Genomic DNA, 16802 nt, shown 5'->3' with positions numbered 1-16802 from the left:
GTGAGCAATCAATAAACACTGTTGACTGACCTCATGGGTGCACCCAACACTCAGCCTGTGGACTCTGCAGCCTCATTACAGAATCACCTTGGGGGACCTGCCATTTTGAAAGTTTTACAAATATTTTTAATACACTGACTGAGTGAATGAAGTAACAGGTCATTATGAGTCCATTGCCAGAATTCCCAGTCCCCAATCCTTCCAAACTTGCACGAACACATTCTTGTTTCCAGTGAATGCTCATGCCTAATGGTTCACCTTACTTAGAGAGATCTCTGCACTTTCTGTAGAATCAAAATTATGTACACATAGAAATATGTGCAATATAAATGACTTGAAACATGTTTGGTACAATATAGACTGTACCCTGGTCCACTAACTGTCAAAAAGTCACATATAATAACACTCATTAAGCAAAACAGGCATATATTCAATTACCTTCCTGCTGCCAATATAGGAAGTAAAATCGTTTCCTCTTTTATTATATCAAATATCTTGGTTTATGCCATGCATGTTAAAGTTTCCCACTCCTTGAGGCTTGGAACTGCAACATTTTTAGCTATCTGGAGGATTATAATTGCGTGCACACATCAATTATGGATTGGATTCAGCATTTTCAGATAACTTCCCAAATCACAAAGACCGCACAGTGGTCTCCAGGCATTTCCAGGCCAGTTTGATTACAGGTGTAGTACAGGCAGCCTTGTTAGTTCTCCGTGATGAGGGCTTCCTTTCCCTGCTGGGTTTCTGGGAGAGGCACTGACCATTGCTTTTCACTAACAATTTCTTCCTATTCCCCAGAGATGCCTTAATGAGCCCCTCGGACATGGCCAAAGGCAATCTTGTTCTCCGGCCCAGTGAGGTGAAAAGCCAAAGCTTAACTTCCCAGGCAAGCAATAATTAATAAGGTACCTTTGATTCATCTCAATTCATTAACAAAGTTACAAGTTTGGCGGCCTTAAGAACAGTTTTGCTCTGTTGTTTCATTTACAAGTATTGAATGAAACACCCCGTGCCAAGGTATGTTAAAAAAAATTAACTTACAACGAAAATAAATGAGTGTAGAATACTAATTGGGAGAAAGCAACTGACAGATACTGCAAAAGATTGATTTTAGGGAAAATGGAGAAATCTGTTTTCTGTTTATTTTAAGGACAGGAAATGAATACTGATTAGAAATGTATAGGCAGTTGCGTCGTGTAGCATTTGGTAATGTTTTCACTGGATGTTTGATTTGTCTCAGTTTTTCCCAGATTTCAGTTTGGATGCCAGTTATCAGAGTTAGTTTTTTTAGTCTAATAGTTTAGTTGGACTTCCTTGGCTACATGGCTCTTAAATTGTAAGCATTTGGCCACGCCTTCCTTTGGAAAAATAATTCAAGCAAAAATGTTGTGTTGCCACAGTATATTGCTACTCTAAGTGGGAAACATAAAGCTGAGATGAGGGGATTAGTTTTCTGTTGGCTTTTATTTTTCCTGAGAAAATGTGGTGAATTTTTTAAAAAAATATTACCCATTTGGATTTGCAGGAATCTTCAAGTGCTGTATTTTTATGTGTTTTCTGGATATGTTCTATCCATTTATTCATTCATCTGCCTATCCATCCATAGATATTTCACCTAAAGGAAAAGCAAAATTTAAAAAAAAATGCTGTTTTAAAAAGAGGATATTTCACAGAATGAATGAGTGTTATCAATCACTCTGGGTGCATCTTAAGCTGTCCACAGTTTCACCATCCCATCTAAGAGCAGGAGGGGGCTTCTTATTTGCATGTGTTGTATCCTGCCTTGCTAGGACCCTGCCTCCAACAGTGAGTAAGGTTACTGTGGAAAGGGCTGGCACAGAGGCTACATCAGAGTCAGCTTTGCTGGGACAGCCACGTGATAGCCCCTATGAAGAAATTTAGAGCATAGTATGCAACCTCTCCAGGAACTGCCCACAGAGTACATGGGCTGGTGTCAAACTATTCTAATCCTTCATAGAAATTTTGGAAATGCAGTAGTGAGGTTGTAGTGACATCTAAAGGCGGACGCTTAGACATGTGCTGTGCTCCTCAACAGCTTGCTGCTTTTCACAAATGCTTTTAATGATGGCTTCTAACAAATATCTCCTAAAATCTACACAAAGCAATTTTACTATGGATCTTCTCTTTTCTCAGTCTGTATCATCTGGAGCAGGAATTTCCTTGCCATCTGTGAATGTCTCTCTTGGGAACAGTATTCTCTCGCTTCTATCACTACTTGAAGATTGTTTTCTCCTCTGAAACTTTTAAAAATGTTTTGGCCACATGTGTAGAGGCCAAGCCAGGCTAAAGTACTTAAACCATTACATTGAAAGAGAGTTCCAATGTCCCTGTGCCAAGATTCTGCCTTGGGGGCAATTACACAGCTAGCTACCTCTGTAACTCTCCCCCTTCTATGTTGCTGGGGCTAACAGGAGGGTCCAGAGGCTGTATGAGTTCGCTCCAAAGGGTAAGCATTGGCCAAGCCACCTGCTGCTGTCATGAATAGGATAGGGCCACTCTGCCAATTGGCATATGGAAATACGCATTTTAATGTTGGGTGCCTACTTTGGAACTGTGTTTCTTTTCTTCATCTGGAACTAAAATGGCCTTTTCCTAAGACTTTCCCCATAGGATCAAAGATCTGTCTCTAACTGCGGGGACTTTATTTTTTACCTTGCCCTGGACCATCCCACAAAGAAGGCTGGATTTCTACCACCACCTCCGCAGCAGCCGCAGACATTGCAGTCACCTCCTCTTGATTCAGATGATCCCCTCAGGCTCTCTTCTGGAGATTAGCAAGTTTGAAATGCCTCATGCTTTGATTTGCTTTCAACCAGGTGCATCCCATTGGTGAATTTGGAAGAAGGCAAGAAAATTGGACCAAGTATACAAGGCCACAGGGTATTTGCATGCAGGTGATTCCCAGTCATAATGGAACCTGAATGTGTTTTCTTTGCTCTCCATTGAAGGGATGGGAGTTTTTCTTTTCCTTTCTCTTTCTTTTGCTTTTATTTTTAAATGGCCTTGATAAAAGACCTATAAAGTTGAATTGAATAGTTGGAAGATAATAACTGCAGTGGTAAAGGTCTCTGCATAGGTCTACCACCCTGCCCCTGGCAGTAATCCTGGCTTTGGGGATCTGAAATTTCCTAAAGATGTATTAGTGTCGTATACACATGTGCTCTTGTATGCTCATAATCCTTTTTCACCAGCTTCTTAGCTGCATGCTTTGTATTTAAATTTTCCTTCTGACCAAGTAAATCCCTTTGGATGAAGTGACAGGGTCTTTTCAGCACCCATAGCTGGTGACAGCTGGTGGAGCAACTCTGAAAGACTGCAAAGTGTTCCTTACTAGCTCTCTTCAAGACCAGTGCCAGCCACCAGCTGAGAGGTTGCTCACTGCTCCCTTTGGGCATCAGTCAGTTGAAGAGGCTCCCAGCAAATGCTAAAGAAGTATAATAGATATTAATATAAAAGACAATATCTGAGCTTCTGGCTTAACTGTGCCTTTAATTAGGTACTTATTTATTATATGCGAACATGGAACCTTTTCATTAATTCTGGTGCAACCCGTTATTACTACTGTATGAAGTGTATTCTGGCATCTGAAGTGCAAGGAAAATGACTTTGAAAGCAAGAATTGCCGATAACCTTTGGGAAAAAAAAATGGCTCAGAGGGCCAGATGCCTGCTGTTTCTCCTTCTTAAGTGAAGTTTCCTTGTGAATTTTTAACTTGTAATATATTCTGTTGTCTTAAATGAAAATTGAAAGATGTCTTTTTTGGGGGGAGGGGCTTCCTCTGGCAAGTTGCCATCCTTAGATTAAGTAATGAGGTAATGAGAAAGATTCAAACTAAGTAAGAAACTAGACTTTGAATTAATGTCGGCATTAGCAGTAAGCTGGACCCCATGTGGAATTATTTAGCTGAAATAGTTGCCTAACCAGATGCCATTTCTGTATTTTTGTGGAAAAGCAAAATAAAATAATACTTTCAGGAAAACAAAAGATATTAATCATTTCACAGCAACATTTTGTTGCTATTAGATTTTCTTTGTAAAGTTAGATTCCTAACATGCCTAATCACCCTACTAAAAATCAAACATTTGCTCACATATAAAACAAATCCGAAAGGTAAGCTTATATGCCATTTTTAACAATGCCTGGCTATAGATCTCCTTTCACATTCATATTCTCTCTCTCTCAATAATTTTTTACTTATTTTCTTCTTAATTTTCTGAAGCATGAAGAAGGAGTTGACAGAATGATTTCTCATTTCTATCTCTTCCTTGAAATGAGGATTTAAGAAAGGAAGTATTTGTTGCTATATATTGAATTCACATAGAGATTTGAAAGAATGTAGGCTTAATCAAATAGATGGCCAGAACTTTGAAAGTCATGCTTGAGACAAATAATTTCACAATGCAAAATTAACATCAGAGCTCACTGTTCTGACTGGTAACAGAAAAAAGAAAAAAAAATATATATATAAATGAAAACTTTTCCACACCCATAGAAAATGGTGGTGGTGGTGGGGGGGTGTTTGTTTCTTTCACATTTCCAGTGCTTTTTAAATTGACAGAAGTTTAATATTAAATGAATCTGACATTCTGGGACTATTTTATGAAACTTGAGTACTATATTTCATGTTATGATTCAGTATTACAAAAGCTGTTCCACTTGCAAATCTCAGTTAGAGAGAAGAAAATAAATAAAAAAAGGAAAGAGTCATCATATTTTACCTTAGGTTTTGGAGTCAGGAAAAAATGTATTAGCAGTTAAACAGTTTCTGTGGCTTAATGAAAAAGAATGGAGTTTGAAATACTGTATTTTCAGTTTTGTTGTTCTGCATTTAATATCCAAAATTTCCTTATATTTGCAACCCTAAGTGGGTTGAGGATGCAGTATGAGGTGGGGCAAAGAAATTGGAGGTGTTTATAATTATAAACATGTAATGGGGGAAGTCCCCCAAACAGACACGTTGAAAAACAGCAAATGATGTATTTTTCTGGAAGATGAAAAAAAATTGCTAAACTCAATAATCCTGTTAAGACAGAAGAATACTAACTAAGGTGTTGAAAGAATAAAATTTATCCTATGATCAATTAAAAGTAAGCAATATGCTTATAATAAAATTAGACTCTGAGTTTGTTGTTGTTTTTTAAACCAAATATACACATGGGCTTTCAAATATTCAAGTACCTTACCATTATGTTTTTGTACCTGATGAATTATTAATACAGGGCTCACCAGCTACTCCTGAGTTCCTATTAGTAAGTCGTGATTCTGTGTGTCACAAAGAAGGGTTGAAGGGGTTTCTCTTAAGACTGTAATGCACCCACGGATGGGCACATATCACGATCTGTCTCTTGATCTAAGTCATTGTGCATTGGGTAAATGATTTACAATGAGCTTTGTGTTTTTATGTGAGAAATTGCTCGTGTGTGTGTGTGTGTGTGTGTATTTTTGTTCTTTGAGGCATGCATGTGTACACGTTTTAATGGGCAGTTTCATATGCTGCATTTTTTTACACATCTTTACATCAAATATTCAAATACAGACACAGCACACACATATATGTACTGCATACCTGGATGTGTGGTGTCTGTTTACATTTTCTGTCATGTAGTCATTAAGCACACAACGTAGACTTAAAGGATGTCAAAACTGACAGCCTCGGCATGATTGATGATGCTGTGGTAGACTGATTCTTACCAGGTGTGCTGTGATGGGAATTCAAATTCTATTCAGAGCTCTTATTTGTGTTGGTGAAGTTTCGCTTTTCTCTAAGTTGTTTTGTGTGTGTGTGTGTGTGTAAACCAGGAAAAGCTTCTGAACTTGTAATCTTAAAACCTGGTTTAAGATGTTTTTGAATACTTTAAGGGAAAAAACGAATCATGATTGCCTTCCAAACGTGCATCGGATGCATGTCATCCATTTTTATTTCACTTACTCTTCAATATACACTTAAGTGTGTACTTATGTTATCCAGATAGATATTTCCAAGGTTTTAAAATCATTAGTGCTATTTTTGCTAGTCTGATGGATAAATAAATGCCCCACTTCTTCCTTTTACTGGACAGAAGTAATTCCTGTCTGTCTGAGTTCATGAAAATACTAAGCCAAATTTTTAAATAAAATCCTATTTAAATATTTCAAGTCAGCTACAATTTTTGAGGGGGATCATTTTGGGGGGCTTCTATGCATACAGCGCCTGGTCTCCAAACCCAATCTAGGATCTCAGATTGGCCCCTATTGGGCAATACCCATCAGTGCAAAAGAGTGGGAAATCTCAGATTTGTCTGCATTTTGTTCCTCCAAGCTTGTCATCATGGCTGACACTGTGTACCCAAGGCAATCCTGAACCAAGGCTGTCAATACCAGGAGGAAGCTCACTCATGTTCCACAATTGAATTCAGTCTCTTCTGATCAAAAAGAACTCTTCTTTCCTTTTGACCACCTAAGATAGAAATAACAGTACTAAAAGCGTGAATTCATGCTCTGCAGAATTCCACCAAATGGGATTCCCTGCCTCAGGATGTTGTCAAATGTAATCTGTCCTTAAACAGAGGGAAGGTGGAAATTTAAGTAATCGCTACAGTTGTGGGATGGGATCCTAACTTTACCCATGTCCTTATCCATCTTTCCAAAAAACACTGAATTCATTCATTCTTTGGCTAGAAATGGCCTGAAATGTGCAATAAACTATGTGTGCAATAAACTGTGTTTCTCAGCATATTTCTGAAGAAAATCCTAGCACAAAACAATTCACTCCAGGTCCTTAATCTTTGCCCTTTCCATTATCTTCAAGGTTTCAGGTAAGCATATGAATAAGCTGGTAGTTCATTCAAACTAAATGAAATGGAAGCTCACTGTGGAGATGCAGCATTTTTACTTGACAGTTGGCATAACTATTTGGTGGACACTGCTCTGTCCTGATGATCAGGTATTGAGAGATTCTCAGCAACTGTCACTGGCTACTTGGCATTACCTCTTAGATAAATGGCATGTATTCTACTACATACCACCTATTTGGAGGACTGTATGACCAATGGGAATTGCCTGGCCACACCCAGACTTCCCATTACTTGTTTCCTTTATTATATGTCTTGACTAAGACCTGATTATTCCTTAGTTCGACCCTACAATGTGATATGTAATGACCACGTACCTCAGCCCCATAATTCTACCCTTCCTTGCCTATTGTGTTTTTTTTTTTTTTTTGTCTTCCACACAATATTTTCACTTCAACCTTCGGCTCCAATATGTTCCTAAGAAGATGTGGCTAACTGCTATGTTTTTTTATTATTTTGGGATTAAGCAATTAGGCAATGGGTGGTAACCCAATTTGCCTGCCCTTAGTAGGGACCTGGGAAGTGGATAACATGCACATGCACATGCACATGGAGCAGTTTTTGGTCACTGCAGAGGATTCACAGATAGGGGACAGTGGATTCAATTGTTGGCTCCAGGGAAACATTGAGGACCAAAGAAAAATCATCCATGTGAACGGTGGGTAAAGCTCTTAACAGAAACATAAACAACCCAGTATACACAGATGGTCCTCAACTAAGAATGGCTCGATTTACTATTTTTTGACATTATGATGGTGGTGGCTAAGCATCCAGTTGAAAGCATATCTCAAGATTTTGATTTTGGATCTTTTCCTGGGCCAGTGATATGTAATTTTATGCTATCTTAAGATGCTAGGCAGTGAGAAGGAGATGCCTCTCCAGTCAGGAGCTGGACTAGGAACAACCGATATTTTGAGCCCTGTTGATTGCTCTCTTATCATGTTCAGTGAGGTAGTTGTGTCAAATGTATTTTTGACCAACAACATAATGCATTTTTGACTTATAATATTTTCAACTTATGATGGGTTCATCATTACAGTTAAGGAGAAACTATACATTACATCGGTAGATATTAAATTCCACAGTAAAGAAAAACACTGTATATTCTTAACAAAAAGTATAATTACAGGAAGTCTATCATGTGATCATTTTGAAGTGAAGAAAGGCCCTTAGTAATTACGAGTAGACAATAGATGTACAATGGAACCACACACATACACACACACACACACACACAAATAGTAATAACCTACATGTCTTGACCTTGCACTATAGATGTTGGAGGTTGGGTGCCAATTGATTAATTTTTATCTGGAACCTTCAAGAAATCCACCTAGAAGGGTGCCAAGGGAAGCTGTTCACAGGGGTCTTGTTGGAGGAATTAAGTCTATGAAACCGCCTGTGGGAGATGCAAAAGAAGCTGCTATCCATTGGGAGTTGCTGGCCTCCATACACTGAGGGACACCCGCCTTGAGAGTTCGCCCAGCCAGGCATTGCAGGAGCCCCTGCAGAGTATGCTGGAACCTGGGAGTTTGACCCTCCCTCCCTCCTGCAGCGTCTCGCTAGCGCCCCCTACTGACATAACATCATGGTGCTACCTGGCGAAAAAACAAACATTGAAAGGGCTTTGATCCATTTTTTAAAAAATATATTTTCTTTATCGGGTGTGGAAGAGGGAACTTGAAGTTGACAGGCGTTGAATAGTTCAAGCATCTCATCTACAGGCTGACTCCTCAGCGAATCTCTTTTCACTGTTTTCGGTTTTAGATTCCTCTTGTGGGTACTTATTAATAGGATAATAGAGTCCTATATCGATTATAGACAGGGTCCATTCTGAGAAACGTGTCATTATATGATTACATCCTTTTCAATTTATTTATTTGTAATGCTGATGATTGAAGCCAGGGCCTTTCACTTAGTAAGTAACCACTCCACCCTTGAACATACAGCAACCCCATGTCATCCTCTTGTGAATGTCAGAGTGTAGTTACACAAACCAAGATGGCTCTGATGTCACTGGACGATATGATCATATGGGACCATTGTAGTACTTTCAGTCCATATGGACTTAAGGGTCATCGTGCAGCACATGAATGTACTTGTGAGTCTTGATATCTCAGCTTTAAACCCTCAAGTTCCAAATTTTCAATTCTGCAAATATGTCAATGAAGTTGACACAGGTGCATTGAAATCTGTTTCAAATCATAACCTGAAAGCTTTATATCTTAATATGTATTTTCCAAACATTCTAATCATTCCTCTACTGCTTTTAGAACTCTAAAAGCATAGTATATATTTGAAAGTGACCAATGTATATTTGTTGCTTTGTTTTTTATGTGTATATATATATATATATGTGTGTGTGTGTGTGTGTGTGTGTGTGTGTGTGTGTGTTTTATGTGTCCTATATATAGGATGACAGATACAATGAGTTAAGTATCATCTACTAATACCTTAGTATTAAAAAAGGTGATTTATTCTACCATCCCCTTCTATCCCAATTCTTCCTAATTATGGTTGCAGTGACTTATAAACTTCTTTATTTTTCACATCATGTCTGTGCAGCATTTTGGTTGTTCATACCATCTAAGCTGAAAACTCCCAGCATCTCTGATCTTTGTTTCCCTTCTTCTCTCCCCACCAGCATACCCAGCTTTTCTCAGGTATGACGTCATTTTCCATTTCTACTATTATATTCTGTTTATTTACTATAATTGACCATATGTACTGTATGTAGTAGTTGCTCCTAAGAACCCAAATCCAAATGAACTGAATTTTTGATGTAATCATTGTATGTTATTTATTGGAGTGTTTTATTTATTGGGAGCATTTGAAAACATGACTGCATACATAGAAGCAGATAAGTAAACATTAACTAAGAATTGTGCATTTCTCGTGGCCTTATTATCCATATAATACATGGACTTTTAGAAATGTCAATGTTACAGTGAGTGATGGGATGGGGATATCTCAAATCTAATCCTAATGAAGTGATTTCAATACAATGCCATAAGTAAACTACTATTATCATTGTTTTCTTTTTTCTTAATAGATTTTGGATTCACCTTAGAGGTCCGTATTAGCTGTCTACAGAAAAGAAATGTATGTGCATTGGTATTAAGTCAAGCAATGTGGATATTCTCATGCTTTCCTCTAATTCTGCACCATTGTCTCTGTTTATAGAAATATACTCACATTTTTAGTTTTGGTTTATATTTTTAAGAAGATTGTGGTTTTCACATATTATTTTAAAAATCTTTTCATTTGAAATTATTTTTTATTTGATAAAAATTATAAAGATAGCACAGGAGGTTCACATATGGTATTTACCCAGATCCTTGAAAGTATGACTGTAACACACTTACAAAAATGAAGAATCAACATTGGTACAATAATAATAAGTAAACTATAGACTTTATTTAGTTTTCCGAAGTTTTTTCACTGATGTTCTTTTTCTGTTCTAGGATCCAATTCTGATTGCTTTCTGGAGTTATCTTTTATGGTGTAGAGGCCTATGGATCTTAAAAAATGGCGGGGGGTATATATGTGCCATCCTGGTGCCATTTAGTACATTTCTGACACTTGTAGAACACCATCATGGTCAACTCCTCTCCCATCCCTACACCCTGGCAACTAATAATATGTTAATAACCTCTATAGCCTGCTTTTATACAGTCTGGCTAATCATCTCTCAGAATGCCCTATAAATGGAACCATATAATACATAGTCATTAAGTCTGGTTTCCTTCATTTAATAAAATGTATTTGATATTTATCCTTGTCGTTGCATCAATCAGTTGTTTGTTCCTCTGTATTGTTGAGTATGATTCTGTCTTAAAGATGGGTGATGACATGGTTATGCACAAGTCTGTTAAAAACTTCTGACTTATTTCCCATTGTTTTGTTTATCAGGAGCAAAGCTACTTTTAACATCCAGGTAAAGGTTTTGGTGTGGATATAAGTTTTTAATTCATTTGGATAAGTGACTAGGACGAATAGTGTTGATAGTATGTCTAAGTTTATGAGAAGCCACCATGCTATTTTCCCAAGTGGCTTGGATGGCACTTGCATTCCTCCCAGCCTTGAGTGACAGATTTGGTGCTTTGCATGGGATGCCTCAGCTTGCTATTACTTCTGTAGAAATTACCTATTTTATTTTTCTAATGGGTGTGCAATGGTATTCAATTGCTGATTTAACTCCTCTTTCCTTAATGATTAATGATGCTGAATATCTTTTCATAAGCTTGTAGGCTGTCCACGTACCTTTTTTAGTGAAATGTCTGTTCAGAATCTTGAATTTTAAAAAATTGCTTTGTTGGTTTTAAACTTTAGGTATTCTTATCATCTTAGGAAAATAGTCCATTATTAAATTTGTGATTTATACATATCTCCTCAGTTTGTGAATTATCTATTTATTATCTTAACAGCATTTTTCACAGTAAAAGTTTTTAATTTGGATCAATTGGAATTTTTCACTTCTTTTTCTTTTTTGGTTTTATGATTTTTGTGTCAGGTCCAGGATGCATATTTTCCCCTATGTTATCTTTTAGAAATCTGCTATCTCCATGTTTATGTTTAAGTCTATGTCCATTTTGAACTAATTTCCATATAACATAGGAGGTATTTGTTGAGGTTAACTTTTTTGCAAATGTACATCCAGTGGTCCCATTGCCATCTGTTGAAAATATATTTCTCCATTGAAGAGTATTAGTATCTTTATAAAAAGTCAAACAGTTGGTTGTATTGGTTTGGATCCACTTAGGAACCCTGTATTCTAATACACCAATATATGTATCTATCAATATTTTCTTGAATACCATGTTGTAATGGTTGCAATATTTTTATGGTAAGTTTTCATATTAGTTGGAATGAACGTCTCAACTGTATTTTTTTTCAGAAATCCTTTTGATATTGTGATCCTTCTAATTCTCTCTATGTTAAAATCAAGTTGTAAAATATACAAGAAATCTTGTTCAGTTTTTTTACTATAATTCCATGGAAATTATACATTTCATTTCTATGAAGTGACAATATTATTAAGCCTCCCTTTCTATGAACATAGTATATATCTCCATTGATTTAGATCTTTATTTATTTCATCAATATATTATAGTTCTTATCATAAAGCTCTTGCATTTATTTTGTTAGATTTACCCAAGTGTTATAGTTTGAACCACAAATGTCACCCAAAGGCTCATATGCTGAAGGCTTGGTCACCAGCCTGCGGCATTTGTATTGGTGGAAGCTTTAAGAGGTGAGACTTCTTCATCAATAGATTAGGTCATTGGGGATATGCCTTTGATGGGTACATGAGGACTCTGTTCCTTTCTCCATATCTTTTGGTTACTGGCCTCCAAGAGGTAAGCAAATTTGATCTACCACCATCTCACCATGATTTTCTGCTGGACCACAAGTCCAAAAGCAATGGAGCCAGCTGGCTCTAGACTGAAACCTAAGAAATCATGGGACAAAATATATCATTTTTCATAGAAAATATGTTTTTGTGAGGTATTTTGTCACAATGGAATGTTGACAATGACTAAATAGTTCATTATATTTAGTTCATTTACAAATGATATTTGTATTGTATTTCAAATACCAATTTGTTTATTGCTGCCAAGTTCAGATTACCTGTGCTATAATGAAGCTTCATCAGGACAAAAGAGAAAACTTTTCCTTCTCTTATTCCAACACTGTGCTATCAGGTGTCGGAGAGAAATAATAGCCAAATACAGCAAGTGTAAGGGGCCAGATAGAGGAAGATGATGGGAACATGAGGTTAAGAGAATAATTCTAATAAATGGACCCACAATGCTGACCCCACCCCCCCACCCCCCTCCAGGAACCACCAACCGGAAATCCCTCCTCCGGCACTTCCCCAACCAATGTGAACTCTCCAGGAATCCCCGCGAGAACTCCAAAGTAGCGGGCCTAGGCGGACAGTAAAGTTCTAATATACAATTGAATCAATTCAGCATCATCTTAATGGCTTGCCTCTCAACCAATACTATTGGCAAAATGCCAGGGGCCATTCCGACTTGGCTGTGGCTCTCAGCACCTTCCTCTTCAGAATCTTTTGGGAACATTAATAAAATAAAATTTATGTTCTTACTCTAACCCTTTAGAATGTAATTAAATCCATCAGGGGAAAGAGAAGATCAGAGTATCCTGCTCTAGAATTTACATTATCCCCATGTTCTGGGACTCTCCCATGACCACTATCATTATAACAAAAAATATTTAGGAAATTAGCTCGATCTGTGAGATCAAAAGTTTACTTCTAAGACTTGACTTTTAACCCACATCCCAAATTTCAGTAAAACTTTCTTAACAACCTCTGTATGGAAACAAAATGTTTCCTTTACCATCCACAGAATATTTTAGTCCATTTGGAATTGTCACACTGTTCTTGGATGCACTTCATATGTGTCCCTAGTCATCTTGCAGCTGTAACACCGGGGTAAGCAATATTCCTGCCTTCCCTGAAAAGTAACCTTCTCACCACCATTTATTTCCCCAGTCCTCAGACAGTCTCAACTACTTCTGTAAGGCAGGAGTTTGTGTTAGTCTTCCTTCTGTTGGGAGTGCCTGGTAGGTTCATGGAAGAGAAGCTTGGAAGAATTACAAATATTTGCAATGTCTGCAGCTACACCTGGGCCTGAACTTTCACATTAGCTATACTCTGCCTTTAGGAATTCATAAAAACCTTTAGAAACATTTCCTTATGGAGTTAGTGTGCTCAGCCATGCCTGCCCCCAGGAAGCAATTGAATAAATCTTGCTTCTCCCTGCAGGTATCTGCCCACCCCCACATTTCTATTAGGTATTTGACCTTCAACCTCATTTTGTCAATACATTCAAGGAAAAAAAGTGTTAATTCAGATTTTATCCAGCTCTTTTTCTTATAAGTATGGGACATTTTCAGCTTTCCCATGTCTCCAAAATGAAACTGAAAATCCTATACTCTTCATATTCCTTTTAACTGTTTTTCATTTGAAATATCATGGACATATTTTCAGTAAAATACATTGATATTTAATTCAAGTTATTCAAGTAGCTGCACACTGTTCTGAATGTGCATAAAACCATAACTTATTTAAAATGTTAGTCTCAGACCTAATGATATTCAGGTCTTATTAGTTTGCTTGGTGTTAACCTTTGCTTCTTTTGGGGCTTATCGGTACATTTATTTCCTATATATGACTACAAATGCAAATGCACTGTTGCTGAACCCAGTCATAGTGAGCCAAGTCAATTGTGGCATGAAACATGTGGCAGGATTGGGAGACTCTGTCCTATTTGTCCAGCACCTAATACAGTCACCAACTCCAATGGTTTGGGACCCAAAAAATGGGAATGTCTCATGCCACAGTTGTGAAATACATGCAGTATATATGTCCAACCCATTCAGGATGTTAACCATTTATCCCATAGTGGTATATGTGATCTTCTTCAACCTATGACTTTCGACACATTATAGTGTATATATTTATCATACACAGATGCTCCTAATCTTATAACAAGGTTATATCCTGATAAACATATCAAATTGAAAATAAAATAATTTAGAAACCTATTTAAGCTGGACACACTGGCACACGCTGGTAATCCCAGTGGCTTGGGAGGCTGAGGCAGGAGGGCTGCGAGTCAAAGCCAGTCTCAGCAAAAGCAAGGCACTAAGCAACTTAGTGAGACCCTGTTGCTAAAGAAAATATAAAATAGGGCTGGGGACGTGGCTCACTGGTGGAGGGCCCCTGAGTTCAATCCCTGGTAACCCCCTAAAAAATGTATTTAAGATACCTAACCCACCCAACATCACAGCTTAGCAAAACAGTACTCTGTAGAATATCATTACCCTCATCATCGTGTGGTTGCAGCTCACTGCCCATGCACAATATGAGAGAATGTCTTACCACATATCACCAGCTTTGGAAAAAATGGGAATTTATAATTTCATGTATTACTTCTACTGACTGTATATCACATTTGCACCATAATAAAACCTTGACAAAATGTAAGTCAAACCATCCTAAATTAAGGATTGTCATTACACTACAACAAGGTTGAGTTGTGCCCCTCCCCCCGCAAAAAAATATATGCATTACAGTTGTCACCTCTGCTACCAGTGAATGGCTTTATTTGAAAGTAAACAGATATAATCAAATTAGGATGAACGGATGAGAATTGGTCCTCATCCACTGTGATTAGAGTCTTTATAAAGAGAAAGAATCTGTGTGAAGATATGGACACACAGGGATCAATTTTTGTGACCACAGAGACAGAGACTATAGTTCATGCTCCCATTACAATTTTTGATCGTTGGAGGCCCAGTCAACAGCTGTCACTCAAGATATAGATTTTCCTTTATAAAACATCATGGGGTATTGTCTGCCTTTGTCACTACTTGTTCACTGCAGCTCTGTTCTTGTATTCAAATATGCACATAAGGTGAGTCTGATCTCCTAGCAGAGGAACAGAATGGTGGCAATGGAAATAAGAGGTGATTTTTAAAGTGCCAACATGACCCACTGAGTACTCTAAATATTCACCTGCATTTCTCAACTGCACTGGGAAGCCACATGACTACTTCTGGCCAATGGGCTGAGAGCAAATGTTATTATACTTGTCAGCCGCAAATTAAAGTGTTTCTGAACTGGCAAGTTCCTCTTCTGCTATGGAAACAAGAGACCTTTTATTTTCAACATGAAGAAGCTAAGATGATCGGAACACTTTCAGTCTACACCAACATGAACACCAATACTTAAATAGAACTAGCAATCTAGGTTTAAAAAAGGTGGAAGATAAAGGATGGCATTTATGGGATGGTACAAGTAGAGCTAACCTAGTTGATCCTGCAAATAGATACCATGTGTAACCTTATTTACTGGGGAAAGGATGCAAAAGGATAACTTTATAAAGATGAAGACTGGCAAGCATTTGAATAACTAGTAAATTACTAAGTTTTAAAGATTAAGATTAAAAATGCTATGCGAGCCATCAGAAGCAAATGCTAATTTAGTGGGAGAATCAGGGCAGGCTTCTAGATTATCTTAGACATGATATGTCAGAGGCCAGAATTGCCTCAGTGGATTCAGTGAACATTAGCATCAAGGTCAGTCTCTGAACTTGCATTTTTATATGGGAAGAGTCTATTCATTTAAATAGTTTTGCTTAAACAGACATCAGAATTGACCTTTTGCAATTCTTAAAGATGACAGGAAATGGGGAGGAAATTGCTACTTGAAGAAACTTCCTAATAATTGTAAAAAATATTTCCTTTTCTTGAATTCAGATGATTTGTCTCAGGACCTCTCAGCTGACACTCGGATAGAATATTTCAACTTCATCAGTGAAACATCAAAGACATGAACAATAAACACATAGATCATAAGTACCTCTGATCTATCTACCAGGAAATTAAAATACTGTGCAGTTATTCTCTTGAAAAAAAAAAGCATTGTTGCTCATTTGTTACTTTTTTTACAAGTTGTCTAGAAGGATCACTATAGAGGCTTTACATTCGGCTTTAACAAATAGGCACTTTTAACTGGATCAAGTCCACAAAACTCCTCCAGTAATTTTTTTCTCCTATAGATAATTCTCATTTTTGTCATAATTGTCCTTCTAGAAGTGTTTATTTGCTAAACAAAGGAACTATCCTCTGAATAAAAGAAATTGGCAGGAAATGTTATTATTAACTGCCTGTTTCAGTTCATAACCTCCCCAGCTAGGATTTCTGAATACGTTTTATGTATACTTTCCATAATACCTTAAAAATATTAAATTGTCATTTTTTACACTTATATCCAAATTTAAAACAATTCATTTGATTGATACACACACACACACACACACATACACACACCATCAGATTTTGAATCTTATAGAACTAGTAGATTCAGAACTCATATAATCAGGATAAGCATGAAAAATTCTTGGATTTCCATTC

This window comes from Marmota monax, unplaced genomic scaffold (assembly GCF_021218885.2).
Source record: "Marmota monax isolate L192 unplaced genomic scaffold, Marmota_monax_Labrador192_F-V1.1 WCK01_AAM20220418_F8-fsc00178, whole genome shotgun sequence".
NCBI lineage: Eukaryota > Metazoa > Chordata > Mammalia > Rodentia > Sciuridae > Marmota > Marmota monax.
Note: the sequence above shows the minus strand (reverse complement) of the source record.